The sequence below is a fragment of the Lissotriton helveticus genome, chromosome 6, assembly GCF_964261635.1.
Source record: "Lissotriton helveticus chromosome 6, aLisHel1.1, whole genome shotgun sequence".
Classification (NCBI taxonomy): domain Eukaryota; kingdom Metazoa; phylum Chordata; class Amphibia; order Caudata; family Salamandridae; genus Lissotriton; species Lissotriton helveticus.
Window position 1 is genome coordinate 1,397,861,295 of NC_136067.1, and position 12,831 is coordinate 1,397,874,125.

A 12,831-nucleotide genomic window follows, 5' to 3' on the forward strand; every position below is an offset into this window, starting at 1 on the left:
GGGCATTATGTATGCACTTACTCTTCTTTTCCACTTCTATGGGGTCTACATTTAGCGTGATCCTGCTGGTCTTCACAATACCTTTGACCAGGACAAGTGTTCCATTTTATTTAGTACTTATTTAGTACTTGTGTTTTGGTTTGTCTTCCCCATTTTGTGATGCACGTGTTTATTCATGCTTGTGCCAGTGTGAAGGTATTCTCGGATTCCTTTCTCTGTATTCTCAGGCTAAGTTTCCCTTGAATACGGCTTTGCTGGAGAACGGAGCTTAGCCCAATGGCATTTGGTATTGCCGCTGATTTTTCGAATCCCAGCTGTCCATAGCTCATCACACTTTGGGTTATATAGTTTACACTGTGGTCCTCTGACTCAGTTTTGCTTCATTGCTAAAATCTTTTTTTCTGTGACTTTCAGTGTTGTTCACACTTAAGTTGCCTGTGGTCCTTTCCACAGCTCTTGTTGGGAGCCATTGCTTTTTCTCATGCATCTTCCTACATACCTCCAGTCTTTTATCTTAATTTAGACCAGCTAGTTCTTTTCGGAACCTTTGGTACGATCAGTTTGCAGGTATGGCAATGGAATACAATTCTAAGTTAAGGAATCTGCAGCTAGATGTCTATATCAGCTGGACACCTTCGGTAACGCCTTATGTGGTAGATACATGATGTAGCTGCCTATTTTTTAAAAGCCCACCCATCCTCCCGCTCTGCAAACGACTATAGTATCACGTTTAAACATCTTCAAGGACCCTGGTTTAACTCACCAGTGATCAGTGTTTTCATTCTGTATGCTCTGTGATTTGGGTTTGAGTATTACCATGTCTTTATTTAAGACTTTGTAATTATTGCTTACAAAAATATTTCTATCTTTTTTGGCACACTTTTTCCACAGTCAGTTTCTGTAGTGGCTCTGCGTTTTTTGCACAGAAAGTACTCACAGAAGAAACTGACTTCAGCGTGTCAGAGGGCATCTTATATGGACTCTGGTGTCATCGCATGCGTGGACGATGTCGCTATGCATTGACGTGACGTCCACTGCCGATGCACAGAGGTACTATTGTTGAAAAACGTCCGATTTAGTCTGGCGCCTGGAGAGAATTGAAAGTTAAGGAATCTGCTGTTAAATCATATCTCTACCAGATAAGGCGTTACTTAAGTTAAGTAATGTGTCCATCTGGCATAGACATGATCTAGCCGCAGATTCCTTACTAACCCACTCATCCTCCCAGCACTGTGGACAACTTTTTAAGGTCAGGCCTGAACCCCCCTCCCCCCTCCCCCCCCCCCCCCCCCTTTCAGGGCCCTAGTTGTTCAGAAGCACACCAATGTTGGTGCACTTTATGGCTCTTTGCTTCTGGCATGGAAAGTTATGTAGAGGAACTGACGTCAGCATGCCGAGATGGTGCGAAGACTATGCCACCAACATCAAGTAGAACCGACCGACAATACCTACCAGTGCGTAATGGTATTGCTAGAAGAAAAATCTTATATTGACATGGTCATAGGCTGATTTTATGTCCATAAGAGCCAGAAGAATGGAACCATTTTTAATGATTGTATAATTCTTGATAGGTTCATGGAGATCCAAGCGTTGTTCAAGCATTTTTCGATTGTGCCAAGTCTTAACATAAAACCATATTGGAGATAGTGGGAAATATCATTCTAACCAGCCCAAGCCAGGATACTCTCCATTTGTACCCTCCCAGCAACTTTCACTACGAAACGAAATAACTGAAATAGGAGAGTAACATTTTGTATCTGAAAGAAACAGGTTAGTATTAGATTCCTTACCTTAGAATATCCCCAGGCGTCAGTCTGGATCCGGAAACTTTTGCGTAGCAGTACCCCTGCGCGTCGGTAGGCGTCGTCTGCAGGCGTCCCCTGCGGCTCCGCGTCGTCGGCGTCGTGCGCCGTGATGACGTCGCTGGAGTATATAGACGCCGCCTCCGCGCGCTGACGTCAGTTCTTCTTTTTTCCGCGCCAGTTAGCGCAGATCCGAAGAGCAGTACTCCGGTCTTTTGACCAAGTTTTTTGTTAACTGATTGATCTTTACGGTGCCGGTAGGATGCCCGGTTTCAAGAGTTGTGACGAGTGCGACCGCCTGATGTCGGTCACCGACCACCATCGACTCTGCCTCCGGTGTCTGGGCGCAGACCACGACGTGGAGTCCTGCGTCGACTGTCGGGCCTTGACTGGAAAAGCTAGGCGGGAGCGGTCCCGCAAGCTTCTCGAGCTCCGGTTGTCGGCCCCGCGTCGAGAGCGGTCCCGGTCCGGTCGGAGGTCGAGGGAGCGGTCGAGGGAACGGTCGCGGAGCCGCCATGGGCGCTCCGGGAGTCGCCACCATTCCTCCGGCTCGTCAGGTAAGCACAAGAAGTCGGGGCGTCGCCATCGCACCCCCGACTCCCCCCGACGCCCGCATGCTGCGGCCGGGGGCTCGGGTGACCCCACCCCCGCGGTCCCGCATGGGTCGCCGACGCCGTCTACCCCACACCTGTCGGTCCCTGGGGAAGGCGCGTCGCGTGAGGAGATCGAGGCCTTCCTCATTGCTATGAGGGCGAGGTCTTCTCCGGCGGGGCCTTCGGCGCCTGCGGGCCCGTCGGTCCCGTCTGGGGGCCCGAGCGGTTCGGGTGCTCCTGCCCCGGCGCCGCCGGTGGCTCCGGCCCCGGCGCCGCTGGTTCCCTCTGGTTCGTCGCCGGCTGGTCTCCCGGCCTCTCCGGCGTCGGTTCCTGTGGGCCAACCCGTGGTACCGCCCCCGCGTGGTGCAGCGACTCCGCCGTCGGCTCCGGCCGGCGTCGGGTCCCCGGCACCGACGCCGCGCGGCGCCACCCCCCTTTCCTCCCCGACTCCGGACTCGGAGCCGGACCGGCGTCGGCCGACGCCGGACCCGACGCCGATGGGGCCCGTTGACCCCGATGTCTATATCGTCGACCCAGAATATGGGTATGACGAGGAGGAGTATGGAGAGGGTTGGGAGGGGTCTGAGGACCCTCTATCCCGTGCCTGCCAGTACGATGTGGACTGGGTAGGTGATCTGGGTGATGCCAGTGGCCTGGACGAGTCACCCAACCCTGGGTTTGTCTCTCCGTCCCCTGTGGCGTCCGAGGCGGGTGCTGCCTATTCGGTGGTCCTGATGAGGGCTGCCAAGGCCTTACACCTTGAGCTCCCCGTCGCGAAGGTCAAACCGAATATTCTGACGGAAGTTTTTAAACCGCAGTCATGCCCCCAGGAGCCTCTGCTGCCGTTTAATGAGGCCCTGACGGATGTCCTTCTGGGCACCTGGTCCAGGCCCGCTTCTGGTGTGCCGGTTGACCGGAACGTTGCCAGGCGTCACCGTCCCTGCTCGGACGACCCTGCCTTCCTGTCCACCCATCCCTCCCCGGAGAGTCTGGTGATCCAGGCCTCCACTTCACAGTCCGCATTTCCGTCGGCTCCGCCCGACCGGGAATCAAAGAGGTACGACCAATTTGGTAAAAAAGTGTTTTCCTCTTTGAGCGCTGGACTGCGGTCTTGTAACACCGCGTGCCTCTTGGGCCGCTACACCCACTCCCTGTGGGATACGGTCGAGGAGTGTTTGCCGCAATGCCCCCAGGAAGTGCGGGACAAGCTCACCCGGGCCTTGGTTGAAGGCCGGGATGCGGCGCGGTACTCGATCCGTTGTGGTCTGGACACCACGGACTCACTGGGACGGGCCATGTCCACTACGGTGGCGATTCGTCGCCATGCCTGGCTGAGATCTGCCAACTTCTCACCGGACGTCCAAAATACACTTATGGACATGCCATTTGATGGCAGTCGCCTATTTGGTGACAAAGCGGACCACGCGCTGGAGCGCTTCAAGGACTCCAGGGTCACGGCCAAGTCCTTGGGTCTCTCGACCCAGCGCCAGCAGACGGGTTCGTTTCGGCCCTTTCGTGGCCAAGGGAGGGGAGGTCCCACACGTGCTGCCAGCCACGCGGCGCAGAGCGCTCCCCAGCGCGGTGGCGCCCGTGGTTTCCGCCGTGGTGGCGGTAGAGGCCAGCGTCGTGGTCAGTCCACGCCTCCCTCCGCTGCGGCATCCAAGCCTTCCTAGTCCGAGCTTTCGGGCTCACGTGACGCCAGTGGGTGGCAGGGTTCGCCATCACCACTCCCGCTGGCGCGCGATAACATCGGACAGGTGGGTGCTGCAGCTTGTCCGAAGGGGCTATGCCCTCCCCTTCGAGTCCACTCCTCCAGCCATGCCACCGCAGAACCACCGTGTGTCGGGGGACCACTTGACACTTCTGCAGGAGGAAGTTACGGCCCTCTTGGCCAAGGGGGCCATCGAGCGCGTTCCTGGGCCAGAAGTAGGGTGTGGTTGCTACTCCCACTACTTTCTGGTACCCAAGAAGGACAAGGGAGGCCTGCGTCCTATCTTGGATCTACGGAACGTCAACGGCTTCCTCCGGAAGGAGAAGTTCAAGATGTTGACTTTGGCTCAGGTCTTGGCTGCTCTAGACCCACAAGACTGGATGGTAGCGTTGGACTTGCAGGATGCGTACTTTCACATCCCCGTCCTGCCGGCCCACCGGCGTTACCTGCGGTTCACGGTAGGCCACGAGCACTTTCAGTTTATCGTGCTCCCATTCGGCCTTACCAGCGCCCCACGGGTGTTCACGAAAGTGATGGCGGTGGTCGCAGCTCATCTGCGCCGGTTAGGGGTTTCAGTCTTCCCCTACCTCGACGACTGGCTGTTGAAGGCGGGCTCGCCCCAGACAGTCGTCCACCACCTTCAGATGACGGCAGACCTCCTGCACGAGCTGGGGTTTTCCATCAATGTGCCGAAATCACACCTGTGTCCCTCTCAAAAGCTCCTTTTCATCGGAGCGGTTCTCGACTCGGCGCAGTTTCGGGTTTATCCTCCGGAACGGCGGGTCCGGGATATTCAGGCTCTGATTCCCATCTTTCAGCCGTTATCCCGGGTTTCGGTCAGGTTGACGCTGCGGCTTCTGGGGCTGATGGCCTCCTGCATCCTTCTGGTGCATCACGCCAGATGGCGGATGCGGGCTCTGCAGTGGGACCTGAAGTTTCAGTGGGCCCAGCATCAGGGCAACCTATCCGACCATGTCCTGATCTCGGAGGGCACTGCGAGACAGTTGCAGTGGTGGCTTACGGACCGCGATTGGGTCAGGGGCAGATCCCTCTCCCTTCCCCAACCGGAGCACGTGGTTGTGACGGACGCGTCCCTCCAAGGCTGGGGTGGCCACTTGGGAGAGGCGGAGATCAGAGGCCTCTGGTCTCCGGCGGAGTCCCGGCTCCATATCAACATGTTGGAGCTGCGGGCGATTCGCCTAGCACTGAAGGCATTCCTCCCCTTTGTCAACGGGAGTGTAGTGCAGGTGTTCACGGACAACACCACCGCCATGTGGTACTGCAACAAACAGGGCGGTGTGGGGTCGTGGACCCTTTGCCAAGAGGCTCTGCGCCTCTGGCAATGGCTGGAACGTCAGGGCGTGACTCTGACGGTTCAACACCTGGCAGGTTCTCTGAACGCCAGGGCGGACGAACTCAGCCGTCGGTGCTCGGTGGATCACGAATGGCGTCTGAACTCGGATGTGGCGAGAGGCCTCTTTCAGCAATGGGGAGAGCCTTGGTTAGATCTATTCGCCACAGAAGAGAACGCGCAATGTCATCAGTTCTGCGCGTTGGAGTTTCCAAGACGGCACTCGCTCGGCGACGCCTTTCGGCGCGAGTGGAGTTGCGGTCTGTTGTACGCCTTTCCGCCTATACCACTTCTGCCCAGAGTGCTGAAGAAGATCAGGCGCGACCGGGCCCAAGTTATCCTTGTGGCTCCGGACTGGGCTCGAAGGTACTGGTATCCCGAGCTACTCAGCATGACAGTCGGTCCCTCGATCCGCCTGCCCCTTCAGGAGGACCTTCTGTCGCAGCAGCAGGGGACGGTCCTCCACCCGAACCTTTCCAGTCTCCACCTCCATGCGTGGAGATTGAGCGGCGACAGTTGAGGCCATTTGACTTGCCTCCTGAAGTCTGTGATGTCATTCTGGCAGCCAGGCGTCCCTCCACAAAGTCGGTATACGCCTGCCGGTGGAACAGATTTGTGGCATGGTGCACAGCGAAGGCTGTGGATCCCCTTTCTGCCCCTCTGTCTGAGGTTCTCCTCTTCCTCCTTTCCCTTGCCCAGCAGGGCTCTGCTCTGGGCACTATCAAGGGCTATCTTTCTGCCCTTTCCGCCTTCTTGAGGCTACCTGATCAGCCATCTTTGTTCAAGTCCCCTATTGTGTTGAGATTCTTGAAGGGCATCACGCACATGTATCCTCCAACTCCGTTCGTGATGCCTCAGTGGGACTTGAACCTGGTTTTGACTTTCCTGATGTGCGCTCCCTTTGAGCCCCTTCATTCCTGTCCTCTCCGTCTTCTCACCTTAAAGACGGCCTTCCTGGTAGCCATCACCTCTGCCAGGAGAGTGAGTGAGCTCCAGGCTCTTTCTATTCAACCTCCTTTCTTGTCTGTTCATCCTGATAAGGTGGTTCTTCGGACTAGACCTTCTTTCCTGCCCAAGGTAGTCTCTGCTTTTCACATTGGGCAGTCCATCACCTTGCCCTCTTTCTTCCCGCCTCCGCATCCTTCAAAGGATGAAGAGCGGCTCCATCGTCTGGACCCAAAACGTGCGCTTTCATTCTATATGGATCGCACACGCCAGTTCCGGGTGGATGACCAACTGTTTGTTGGCTACGTGGGTGAGAAGAAGGGAAGGGCGGTACAGAAACGGACCATCTCTCGGTGGGTCGTCCTGTGCATCAAAGCATGCTACTCTTTGGCTCGGAAGGAGCCTCCTGTTGGGCTGAGGGCCCATTCCACTCGGGCCACGGCGGCTACTACTGCCCTGGGCCGGGGAGTCCCTTTGCAGGACATTTGCCAGGCGGCCACGTGGGCCTCGCTGCACACCTTTGCGAGGCACTACTGCCTGGACAGTCAAGTCCGGAGGGATGGCTTCTTTGGCCGTTCGGTCCTCCAGGACTTTCTGGTGTAGGTTGTATTGGTTCGCAGACCCACCACCGGGGTTGGTATTGCTGGGGTATCTATTCTAAGGTAAGGAATCTAATACTAACCTGTTTCTTTCAGATGAACAAGTTACTTACCTTCGGTAACGATATATCTGTAAGAAACAGTAGTTAGTATTAGATTCCTTACCGCCCCGCCCATCCTCCCCGTTCTGCGAACTGATACCTAGGGTTAAGGACATCCCTTTCAGGGCCCTAGTTTCAAATGGCACCAGTGTTGGTTCTCACATGGCTCTGCGTGTTCTGGCGCGGAAAAGCTGTGTGCAAAGAACTGACGTCAGCGCGCGGAGGCGGCGTCTATATACTCCAGCGACGTCATCACGGCGCACGACGCCGACGACGCGGAGCCGCAGGGGACGCCTGCAGACGACGCCTACCGACGCGCAGGGGTACTGCTACGCAAAAGTTTCCGGATCCAGACTGACGCCTGGGGATATTCTAAGGTAAGGAATCTAATACTAACTACTGTTTCTTACAGATATATCGTTACCGAAGGTAAGTAACTTGTTCATCAGCTTTATTACCTTTATTGAAGCCTGGGACAGTGACCACGTGGGATCAGGTAGCTGGCATGGAAGGGAAAAATTAAGAACTCTGGTAATAATATGGGCCAAGAGATCAAGGTTAACTTTATTGTTGTCATCGGTACCCCATATGGTCCTGGTGATTTAGCTGCTGGAATATTATTGATTGCCAACCCAACCTCCGAGAATGCCAAAAATGATCAAATCAATAAAAGTTTGAATCCAGCTTGGTAGCCTCACAATAGATTCTGTAAATATGACTGACCCAAACACATGGCAGAAGAATAACATCTAAAGAAGATCCTGACAGGCAAGAATTCAGATACTTCCAAAAACTGCCATTATCCTTCTTGGTGCTAGCCTATAATAAACAATCCAAAGCTTGTTCTCCAGTATTGTTACTCCTGATTGTGAGAGTTTTCTTATATGCACCCTACAATGAGCAATCATCTCTAGCTTTATCGTTTAAAGCCCTCTTTAGATCTCAGTTTGTTTCCAGCTTTAGAGCAGACGTATAAGTGTATTTTTGTAGCATTGCATTTTGGGGCAACTGCAAAATGTACCTTATTTTTTCAATGTTTTATCACTATACTCTTAGTTGGGCAAGATGAAATCAAAAATACTTTTAAAAAAAAGGTTACTTCTGGAAGTTATAGGAGCTTGACACCAATCAGTAATATCTATATTGTGGATCTGAAGAAGGAAACTCAATAGCAACGCAATTTTATTGGCAGGATGCAAAGTAGAAGAAAATATCGCGTCTTCCATTGCAGGGCTTGGTCCCAGCCTTATGAACATTTTGCGTTTTTTTTTAAGGCACATAATGGGGCAGGGTGTGCACAACAAAATTTAAATATTTGTATCTTTTTGGGCACACGACCTGCAGTACCCAGTGAAGCCCTCCTTTGCGATACCAAAGTTTCAAACCAATGCTGCGGTTCTAAAAAAAAATAAAAAAAACATTTAAAGATAAAATGAGGAGGGTCTGATTGTAGACCTGAGCCTGCCGCCAACCGCCATTGAGTAGACTGCACCATTAGGGTTGGCTGCCTGCAGTGGACTAGGTGTGAGGCCACCATCTGCGCTTAGTTGAAGACCGTGAGCAGCATGGGGCCTGGCTGTTGCCAGCGGTGATAATCTGTTGGGAGGAGGGGGTGGTATTGGGCACAGGGCCTTGTCAGTGGCCTTGCTCAGTGAGGGGTTCGTCATATAATGGGGGTTAGATGCAGGTCGCCTGCGAGGGTTGGGTGGCAGGCCCTGCAACCAACCCCCTGTTCCGGCCCACTGCGCAGAGCTGAAGGCTCAGGGATTGGCCACCTGCAGCGGAGATGGGGGCCTAACCACTGCGTATATCAAAAGGCGGTGGGGAGGTAGGCGATTTGCGGGGGGAGGGGTTGGGCTAAGGTCACTGAGGGAGTTGGATGTGTGCATAGAATATGATAAATAGAACCTCAAATGCACTGAAAAAACAAAGGTTAAAGAGACATTCTATTTTGGTTTGGTAATAAGATCTTATCCGGTGTTTGCTTAATTTACAATCTGATGAGAGACCCACAGAAGCTCACTAAAATATGAAATATCAGTGATGCCCTCAATGATGTAATTTAAAATGTCATGAGTTATGTAATGTGTGAGGTCATAAGAAGTACATGACTGTCTTAGGGGGAGTGACAAACTAGTTCTCTGAACTATAACTGGTGAGTTTGTGTTTACTCGGTTTTTAAACGTGAACTAATTTCAACACCTAACTATAAAGTCACATTAGCCATTGTTATTTCCTGTTTTTTTTATATGTTAATATCTTATTACCATACGTAACTGTAGTCACACTTTAACCTTTGGTTTTTCTTGTGAATGAATGAATGGCTGAATATGTATAGTTCGTTTTTAGCCCGCTTTGATGATCTAACTACGTGTCTTTCTAGAAGCATGGAGCCTAATTATGCCGGTTTCATATTTTTATGAGGTATGTTGCTATTTTGGTGATAATTGAGTTGTTAGGTGAAAGTGTGTGTATGTATGAACGAAGACCCTGTGTTGGGGAAAGTGCTGTCTTAAAATACTTATGGAGTTCAGTGCTGTCATAGAAAAGGGCTATGTTATGAGAGAGTAGGCTACTTGTTGTTAAGGATCACGTTAGTGCAAATAGTTTTGGTTATTTTTACTCTGGTGATTTTTAATTCGGACGTGAGACTATTGGGTTTGTTCCAAAACTAGTTCCATATTTATTCAGACTTTGAGACTCTTTTTGTTAGCTCCCCTTTTAGAGTAAGTGGAAGAACAGAATGCGCTGGTGCCAAATGTGGTCAAAGTGAAGACACTATTTGTGGATTTTAAAAGAGTTGGTTAGTTTGCTTTAGTGCCTGTGAAATTTGGCAGTGTGTTTGGTTGGGCCTTTGGTAGGTGAAATGATAGGCACTGTTAATGTGTGGGATAGGCATATTTTCTTGAGGTTTGAAACTGAAGGGAATGTCACCCTCTGCAAAGCTTGTGGGTCCCCTGGAGGTTTCAGTGGATTTACTGCTACTGTTTGAAGAATATTTTTGCATTTAAAGCTTTTGTAGGTGTATGCGGCACTGCGAGCATGGTAAGGTTATTCATTAGAAGCTTTTTGCTTGTGGAGGATCACTTGTAGTGTGTGATCCACAGGGGACGGGGACTATATAATTCTTTGGGAGAATAGAGTGCAGATCAATCACTTCATGCGATAAGCTTGGTGTGCCCAAAAATCTGATTGCCATCTCTTCGACTCCGTGACAGATGATGATAGTGGCCACTTTAGGACTCTCTGAAGATCGCGACCATGCATCTGTGAGCCACAAGAGAGTGCTAGGCTAACTATCATGAAGGATTTGTTTTGCCTAGTTGGTTCAACCACCAACAAAGGTCCTGGCTGCTGGATTTCCTTTGATTTGTTGGCCCAGTTGGTTCTCGGGGTTGGTTGTGTGTGATTGGGCATCATGATTAGGGAGTGTTAGTAACTGTTTCTGAATGGATTAGATCGGTCATTTTAGAAACCAGTATTGACTTGGTTTGAGCATTTGTAGCTTTTGAAAAAAAAAATATTGATTCATTAAACTGGAGCGCGAAAATGTCAGTACGTTTATTTCAAATTATTTACTGCGTTTAAGAAATCTTTTCATGCCTACTCCCTCCAAGCAGAGCACATCTGAATAGAACAAACATTTTTTTATAGACCCAAATTATAGTGTGTTGAATGATCCAAAGAGGTTTTATTATATTTAGTATTTGCAATCTCATTATACTGTGTTTGCCATTCAACTTAAGATAACTGTTGATACACAGCCTTCACAATGCCTACTCCATACTGTAGTTTCTAGCCCTTAGATTTTAAAACGTATTTTGTTTTTCCATCACCTCCACATGGCGATTGTTTGAACTTCCTCACCTGTGAATAAATATTTTTGTGTTCACTTTAGTTTGTTATTGCGCCCAATAGTTGTAGCTTTACTTTTAGCCTTAAAAATACTTTGCTGTTATACCTTCTATTGCTATTAAGAATTTGGTTCTCTGTTATTTCCGATTTATTTTTTGGTGTATCTATGTTTAGAGACGTTTTTAATTAAAACTTGTAGTTTAAACTGTTAGTCTATGACGTTGCCAGAACTGGACTCGTTGCTCCAGATTGGGCTACACCTGAGATTTCTTTAACGGTCACTACATTGCCTGTTTATTCTGGTTACACTGCACCCTATGCATTCAAACATTCCTTACGTAGTCTCCATACAATTGTTAGATTGTTTATCCTCCATGAACTCATATGATTTGGTGTCTCACTTACGGAAATTCACGACCTCACTCCTTTTCTACTATTGACACTGTCAATATCTACATGCATTAATAATTATTTAACTTCCCTTGCTGCTTTTAAGTCATACTGCACACTATCCACCAGGACCAGATTTATCAATATTTTGATGCCCATCACTGTCGGTTCTAAATACAACATATGACCCTGGCTCCCTTTCCTACACTGCTAAGTTGAATCCTCCTTCTAGAACTGTATTAAATACCTTAGATCATATCAGTTTATCTGGCTCGACAATTTCCCTAATCGTAGTCAAACACTAATACATTTGCCTGTGGAGCATGTATTTCATTATCTAGTTCGACTGTTCTCACAGGAACATACATTTTTAATTCGACTATATCTCTAAATTTGACTCTAAATATTTTTGCCCCCAAAAAACAAGTAAACCTTGGAGAATCTAGGAAAAAAGACAATTTATGAATAATCGTACTTGGCAAGATGAGAATACCTTTTTTTATTTGTCAAAAACACAGAAGTGATCTTGCTGCCAAAGCTATTGGGGTGAAATTAGTCAGGTTGTTTTGAAATAAACATGTATTTGATTACTGTTGCAGTTGATCTTGGCTTTTGATATTGGTATTAGAGCCAGCTATTTTTAATGTATACCTTTTTGAGTTAGTGCTTGAATATTGGTTGTACTTTTGCATTCATACGGTGATTTGGTGTTGTAGGGCTGTATTACCATACTGCTGCGCAAGTCCTTTAGCTGTTTGTATGTCTAAGCTGGACATTAGGCCATTCTTGTAATTGTGTGCTGACATTGTTTATGAAATGTGGTTGACATGAAGACTGCCTGAACTTTAACTGTTAAGAATGTAGTCCCATTTTAATAGTTTTTGCTTATTTGAAGGTTCAAATTTGTAAGCCTATTTTTGTGTGTAATGTTGATACTTGTAATAATGGCATCTCTTCAATGAGACACTTACTTGTGTCTATGATCCTTAGCAGCACTATATACATACAATCCATGGGTATTACGTTTGATTGTCTCAAGTATTATTTTTCGACTGCACGCACACTTTCTAGGTTTGGACATTCCATTTGTCATAGTTTGGAGAATAATCTTTTGCGCAGTTGGGGTCCTTATTTCCTTTTGAGACGGGAGGGCTCGATGATTCATTATTGCTGCGTGAAAAAAATGATATGTTTATTATGAACCAAATAGTTAACAAATTTAGACCTAGAAGTAACGTGATGGAACAAATTTAGTGAGTGTAGTGGACCTTGAGATGTGTGACTAAACGTATGCTAGTGTGATAGTGCCTTTAAACAGAATACTAATGGACTGTATCATCCAGATGTTCAAAGTGTTATGATTGGCACATATTTTAAGCCTTTGTTTCAAAGCTGCCCTTAAGAATATGGTCATTTATAATTGGTAGACATTTCCAAATAACATTTTTATAGAAGATAAATGTTGAAGAAGTGAGGCCTACGCA

General features: G+C 49.0%; 1 protein-coding gene across 3 annotated transcripts in view; it reads left to right on the top strand.

The window, feature by feature from the left end:
• Positions 1–12,831, top strand: part of SCAF8 (SR-related CTD associated factor 8) — a 1,826,711-nt gene that overhangs the window by 1,136,210 nt on the left and 677,670 nt on the right. The window lies entirely within an intron of this gene.